The sequence below is a fragment of the Lotus japonicus genome, chromosome 1, assembly GCF_012489685.1.
Source record: "Lotus japonicus ecotype B-129 chromosome 1, LjGifu_v1.2".
Classification (NCBI taxonomy): domain Eukaryota; kingdom Viridiplantae; phylum Streptophyta; class Magnoliopsida; order Fabales; family Fabaceae; genus Lotus; species Lotus japonicus.
In genome coordinates, this window is record NC_080041.1 from 60,769,622 (window position 1) to 60,775,621 (window position 6,000).

Below are 6,000 nucleotides of genomic sequence, written 5' to 3' on the forward strand. Positions count from 1 at the left end.
TTTTGAAAGGTGTTGGAAATGAAAACTGAACTTTGGAATTAACGACATAATGGACTAACTTACGATGGAACATTTTACCTAATAAGAGAACTTTTTTTAAGGGAACTCATTTTATGGAAAAGAATCTGAAGACGGGCTTTAGCCAAGGGTCTGGGCGTTAGTAAGGTACCTAGTAGAGTACTCTTGGCACAACGGGAAGTGACGGTCAGCCGCGTAGAGTTGTATCGTTCCTGTTGATGTCTGGCGTAGCAAGCAGGATGGTTAAACCCGTAGGGTCACAACCGACTTGACTATAGCCTAGGTTTCTCGTTGTAGAAGCCTCTGGTCAATGAACCAATTTTTAACTGTGAGGACGAATCGTTGTTTTGCTAATCATATTGCACACATGCATACACACGATGAAGTGTCAAGTGGAGTACTTCGGTGTAGCAGGAAGCAACAATCAGCCGTGTAGAGTTGAATCGGTCCTGACTATACCTGGCACAACAGGATGTAACGATCATCCGTGTAGAGTTGTATCGCTCCTGTTGAGGTCCGGCATAGCAAGCAGAAATGGTCGAACCGTGTAGAGTTGGATCGTCTTGACTATAGCCAAAGGTGATAAGCGACGCCCGAGCAGAAATGGTTAAACACGAGGCCAGTGTTACGACCGTCTCGAGGTGCCCAACCTTTAAGTGGCAATACCGTTGGTTTGTCCCGTCGCCAAGCAGAGTGACGTTATTCGGATTTGTGTCAGCATATGCTGCATTGGCACTCAATGCATCTTATTATGATTGACGTTGTATGTCATATCATGCACTCTAACTATAGTTGTTGAGATTTGATGATTTGATGATTGAATTGTGTAAGAGATTCGATAACATGCTATGTATATACCTTAGGCTAGGCAATACATAACTTATATGTACATATACAACATATATATATACCCCCTTTATCGCATGTTGATTGTATATCTATTGTATTCTGTAAGTTGACCCTAGCGCCTTGGCTTTGGTTGTATGTTTGTGTTTGGGCGGTCGGCCTGCTGCCAGGCGTCCGTCAGCCGGTTCGTGATGATTCGTTGTGCGGGAAAGACCCGGAGCGAAATGACTATTACTGATCCTTTCGACGAGGACCCGGACTTCATGCCTGATCGAGGGAGGGTCGATGATAGTAGTGTGGGATATGGGTGGTTAGAGTCTTTTGAGTTGGTTGTTACTGTCATAGCTCTGATTCGTCATTCATATTTTGGGGCAGGGTAGGTCCCCGACACGTTACTTTCGTGTGGTTCTCCGTAGTTGGGAATCACATGGAGTAGTCGGTTGTAGAGGTCTAGAGGAGGCCATCTGGGGCTGACTATTCCTTTCTGTCACTTGTATAATATTTCGAACTAATTATGCTTTCTGAAAACTTGTAAACCTTGCCGTCACTTGAGGATACTCGTGACGATGTTTTTAGTTACAACAGGACTGTAATAGTATTGTATATTAGTTTATGTTTATCGCATTTTGGGGTTGAGTCTTTAGTTTAAAATGTTCTTTATTCTAAAAGAAAACGAAAAAAAAATATACCTGCATTTTCCGTTTTATTTTATTTTCAAGTTACTAAGTGACACCCGGAAATCAGGGTGTTACACAATACATGAGAAGAGTTTCTTTTCAACCCAGATGGAGAGGGGACAGGTAGAGGAAGATGAGGAGAAAAAGAATTTATTTTCAACCATAGGGATTAAATCGAAGTTTTTAAAACTTTATCAATATTCAAATTCCATATAAGCCTAGTCTTGAAATAAAAAATTCAACTCAGCCTTCGGTTAATGGACGTGAACTTTTTTTAACCCAGGGATGACGGATGAGGGAGATTTGGTACATCCAAGGACCACAGACGTCATTTTGAAAGTTTAGGGACGAAGTTGAAGGCGATAGACACTTTCAGAGACTAAATTGACTATTTACCCAAATTTTTATGGGTACCGTACGGGAATCTGATTGACCAGTGAGATTATTACACTTATTTTGATTTTTTTTAATCCCTGATAATAGTTATATGTTTTTCACTTTTGTAAATAATGATTCTGCCCCTAACTTCATTTATTTTTAAGTTGATCCATAAGATGAGGTAAAAGAAAATAAAAACCGAGTTAAAAAAACCTTGCTAGATTTTACCAACTGTGTTCATGAAAGATTAGATTAGGGTTTTTTTTTTTTGGTCAACGATTAGATTAGGGTTTATGGTAGAGGTTTTGTTCTTGAAGCTCTGGGCCACCATGGGTATCACTGTCACCGTCGATTGTGGCCCTAACCTCATCATTGTTGTCACCAAGCGACCACACCAACTGCAAATTCGGCGAGTTTACCACTGATTCATCCTCCTCCGTGCCCAGTGAGCGCATCAGCGACAGCGAGTTCGCCACTGGTTCTTCTCAAACGTCCAGGCCGCTTGTCTTGTTCATCCCAGTAGGTGGACGAACTAAAGAAAGGAAGTGGTTCACGAAGAGGAAAATGTTCGTGTTCGTGGTTTGAGCCTTTGAGGTAATAATCTCTTCTCATTTATCGCCGATTTTTCGTTTCTTCTTCTGAATCTGAAACGGGTAGGTATTATGTGGTCCTTGGATGTTGTTCATTGAAACCGTTTTAGGTGCAATTAGAATCCTTCATTTTCCGATTGGGGTAATTGGATTGGAAATGGGAAAATTTTAGATAATTTCTGCAAATTGGTAACTTAGGAACCCTAATTTTATAATTTTGGGAAATTTCTGGTACTTGTTTAGAAGTAGTGTAGTATTGGTTTATACGTGGATTCGTGTAGAGAACTTGAGTAGAGTAAAAGAGATTTGAATTGTTCTAATTATGAGTCCAAGGATTTGTTGGCAAATTAGAACCTAGAGGGGGAGATCCCTCTTTATGTGGCTTCAGAGAATGGGCATGCTTTGGTTGTTAGCTGTGTTGCACGGGTACGGGTACGGTATTGGGTACGCGGTACGCGATTTTTAAAAAAACAGGGGTACAGGTACAGGTACGTTAGATATATGTATATTTTTTTAAATATAATATATAATAAAATATACATATTATTTAAATATAAATAAATTATGCAAAAAAAAAGGCAAAACGTCGTCGTTTTGAGCCAGGAAAAAAAAATATAAAGGCCAAAACGACGTCGTTTTGAGCCAGGAAAAATAAAAGGCAAAACGTCGTCGTTTTGAGCCAGGAACCATTTTTTTTTGGAACGGGTAGGTACCGGGTACGTACCCACAGCGTATGCGTACCGGGTACGTACCCGGTACGGGTATGTGGCCAAAACAGCCGTACCCATGCATCACAGGTTGTTAGCGAGATACTGAAATGCGTGGACCTGCAAATTGCTTCCAATGTGGCCAGAAATGGCTATGATCCATTCCATGTTGCCGCAAAGCAGGGTCATCTTGGTAAGATGCAACATCGAATTATGTTTGGGCTTAAGGTCCCCTTCATTTTCAGTTTTTTCTTCTGTTTTTACTTTTTACTGTGTGAATTTAATTCATTAAGTGATGGGGAAACTGTTTAAAGGTGCATAAATCATTCAAACTGCAGGTGATGAACCAGCAGTGTCAATTGATGGCCACGGGACTGTTCCACAGAACAATGAGACTGCATTGCTCATAGCAGCTGCAAACCAACCTGTATCTGTAACCATTGATGCAAGGGGTCTTGATTTCCAGTTATATTCTGAGGTACATTAATTTCTAATGCTAATCCACCTCTTCATTGGAAATTTTGTTGAATAGTTTTTGAAATCAAAATAACTATAATCACCATCAAACATATGATTCTGCTTGATTTTTTTTTTTGGTAGATTACGAAAATAAAGACAACACAAGAAAACAAACAGACTGTCCTAACTCCCTCAACTGAGCAACCTCAGGAGGGGGAGAATCCCAAACAGTGAGATCGCACTTTTCCTTCAATACAAAAAACAAATTTCTAGGGAGAAACTTCAGTTAATTAGTAGCTTCTACCATAATTGACTCTGAGAAAGATAAGTTGATCCAAACATGCTATAATTTCAGGGAGTATTTATTGGAGTCTGTGGCTCTGACCTGGATCATGGAGTAACAGTTGTGGGCTATGGAGAAACTGAAGATGAAACAAAATACTGGATAGTGAAAAGTCATAGGGAGCCGAATGGGGAGATGAAGGTTACATTAGAATGAAAAGGAAAAGGAAGGTCGGTGTGGCATAGCGAAGGCTGCTTCATATCCAATTAAGAGTTCACAATCACTTAAAGATGAACTTTACATGCTTCCATGAGATCATGCCTTGATCAACCATTGTTCTTGTTTTGTTTTCTTGTGTGTAAGGGATTGCCTCGTAGCAACCTTTGTTCTAACAAATTTGTATATCATAACACTCGATGACTAAAGTACTTATCCATCGAGATTGTTATGTTTGTGTTGTGTGTAACATAGATAGAATAAAAGAATAGAAGTCACTTATTTGCTTCTTCTTGCACCCTTCACTCTCTTCTAGCTAGAATACGAAACCAGCATACCATCATCTGTTATGTTTTTCAACTTTAACATTTTAACTCTGAATGTAGAATGATGGGAAAAACTTAACCATGCTGCTAAGCCAACTGGTCCATGTGTGAATATATATTTTGTTGTAGCTTGTTTGAGGAGCTTAAATTAATTTCCTCTAGTGACCCAACGAAACATTCACAAATTCCTAAAGACGAACTTTAAATGCTTCCATGAGACAAAGCTTAATAATATTGCATATCATATTCGATGCCTAAAGTATTTACACATCAAGAATGCTAGGTTTGTGTGTCACGTAGAAAGAGAACTTGATCAACTTGTTTGAATTCATTATTCGCGCAACATATCATGATTTCTATTAAAAGAATAAAAGTCACTGATTTGCTTCTTTAGCCTTTCACTCTCTTCTCGACCATGTTTCAAGGGGGTTATGAGGTACACCATCATATAATCTTGTTTAGCCCTGCACATGTGCTTTAATCCACAAGATATATAATCAAAAAACTAAACGGTTGAGATTGAAAACATATAATTGATAAAATTACAAAGACACCATTATATACTAAGATTTGGGACCAACATTGAAAAAAAAGCTAACAACTTGCATATGAACTTGCATGATTGTTCTCTAAAATAAAGAACCCTATACACAGTTATACAAGCCAAACTTTTAAGTACAATTTTGACAGGGTTTTTAAACTAATCATACATAGAGCACTATGACATTATACATTGATATCATATAATATGTAAAAACGATTTTATAATTTGCCACACAAAAGATTTCCTGAAGGAAATGATATAAATAAAGCATAATTGTACCACCATGAAAGGTAGTCAAAGTTGTTCAAAAAAATGGATTAAAATTTACAGCAGCCCAATTCTGCACCACAATATTGTTCAAAAAATGGATCAAAATCACCATGAAAATGGTGGTGAAATTGTACCAGATTTACAAAAAAATGGTATGCATAGCAGACCAAATATACCCAAAAAAGCCAGTTCAATTAGCCCTAGCTAAGTCTAGTCCGTTCCTGCTGCTGCTAAAGCCTTGCACAAGTCCATATATTTCCCCGATTTCTACAGAATGACACTTAGGTGGGTGTTGTATGGGTGCAGTGTGGTGTCCAGGGCAACTCTCAACCTGGTGCCGTTGTCAACCTGAAAAGCATAATCAACTATCAGTTCATGTAGACTTATAAAAAATATTTTTAAAGATAAATGTAAAGCTTATAATATCCTGAATTAGTTGATTTTACCTCAATTCTATATCTATTCTTGCCCATCTCCATCATCCACTTTGCCACCCAAACACCACAATTATTTCTAGAAACACGAACAGAAAACAAATCTTAATTGTGATGAAGTTATATATACTATATCTAAAATAAGAAATAGACATGTTGCAAGGTATGATCCATCCCTTAAAAAGGTGATGAAATTAAGATTAGTCATTCTAATATATTAGAAAAAGACATTGAAACTTACAATCCATTCCT

The 6,000-nt window shown here is 38.1% G+C and overlaps 1 long non-coding RNA gene across 1 annotated transcript; it reads left to right on the top strand.

The window, feature by feature from the left end:
• The first annotated feature begins 2,183 nt into the window (after positions 1 to 2,183).
• Positions 2,184 to 4,472, top strand: LOC130735570 (uncharacterized). Its single transcript, XR_009018506.1, has 3 exons — positions 2,184 to 2,513; positions 3,555 to 3,694; positions 4,031 to 4,472. It is a non-coding gene; the product is annotated as an uncharacterized LOC130735570 (long non-coding RNA).
• Positions 4,473 to 6,000: the final 1,528 nt, after the last annotated feature.